This window comes from Anneissia japonica, unplaced genomic scaffold (genome assembly GCF_011630105.1).
Source record: "Anneissia japonica isolate Jap-2015-1 unplaced genomic scaffold, ASM1163010v1 scaffold684_len92763_cov166, whole genome shotgun sequence".
NCBI classification, from domain to species: Eukaryota; Metazoa; Echinodermata; class Crinoidea; order Comatulida; family Comatulidae; genus Anneissia; species Anneissia japonica.
The window spans coordinates 75,766-77,010 of NW_022758454.1; positions in this window are offsets into that span (position 1 = coordinate 75,766).

Consider the following 1,245-nt stretch of genomic DNA (forward strand, 5'->3'; position numbering starts at 1 on the left):
CAGTCTAACTTCGTAGCCGTCGAGGATTCTAGAGTTCGATCGAGATCGAACACGAACGCCGAGTTGTTCGCGCCCACGAACAGGGTTCGCCACTCCTTCACCACTCGCATTTCGACGATGGACGAGATACCGACGCTCGTTGCGAAAGAGACGTCGATTTCGTTCGTCGAAGGCGATTGATCTTCGGTCGGCATAGGATACGCGACCGAAACTAACATCACTATCAGAGCGAAGAAGAAGAGCATGCCGATTGTATTCTACTTTCTGCGTCTCGCGTTCATATGTTGATTTCGAAGACATTTGTTTCCTTTTAAACAAGAGATCGTCGAGTATAAAAACAAGAAGAATAAGTAATTCGGGTAGCATTTTTCGTTCGCGACGAACCATGACGTTGACGTTCAGCATCAAACTCGGAGAAGGAAGCGGGACGTACAGGGCGAAAAATGGATTGAGACGTTGGACGGTCATGTCCGGCTTCGTACAAGGTTTCGCGGACTTTAGACTCGGATGCGGAGAAGACGTCTATAGTTCCGGCGGCAAGATCCTGTTGGATCTCTCCTCCGTCGTGACGTGTTCGCGCCCGATCGCAACGACCGTGAGGTTGTTGCGGTTTCTGGACGAAGACTGCAAGTCGGAAGAGGACTTGGGCGACCTGAACAAGTACGTGTTCGCAGTGTCCGTTGCCGCATACCTGCTTCTGAACGAAGATCTCAAAGATGCGTTGCTGGAACGGACCAAACGCCATCTGCTGGGGTGCACGAAAAACTTCCGCATCGAGGAGATCAACGAATTCGCGTCCAATCTTATGACGTGCATGGACCGATTTATGGCGAACGATCGTCGATGCCTGGATCTTCTCGGCTGTTGCGAACCGTTCGTCTTCGGCGGTCGAGTGACGGAGGCGCTGAACGCCGTCCCCAGGAACGGCTTCGAGCGACCTGTTGTGCAGGTGCGGATGAACTTCAGAAACGTCGTCGCCTTTCTCGGCACCACCTCGCTGTTCCATCTTCGATGGACCAAAGGTCGAGGACGCGATTGCCAAATTCTGTGGTGGGGCATCTTGAACGCCGACGAGACCGAGAATCGACTATACCTGATTTTGACGTTTAACCAGGAAAAGTGGTGCAACTCGGTTCTGACCGACAAGCGGACGGTGCACGCCCTGTAAGATGTGTATAAGAGACAGGTCATCGAGGGCGAAGGAATAATAAAGGACGAAATAATAATAATCAAAAATCCAACGTT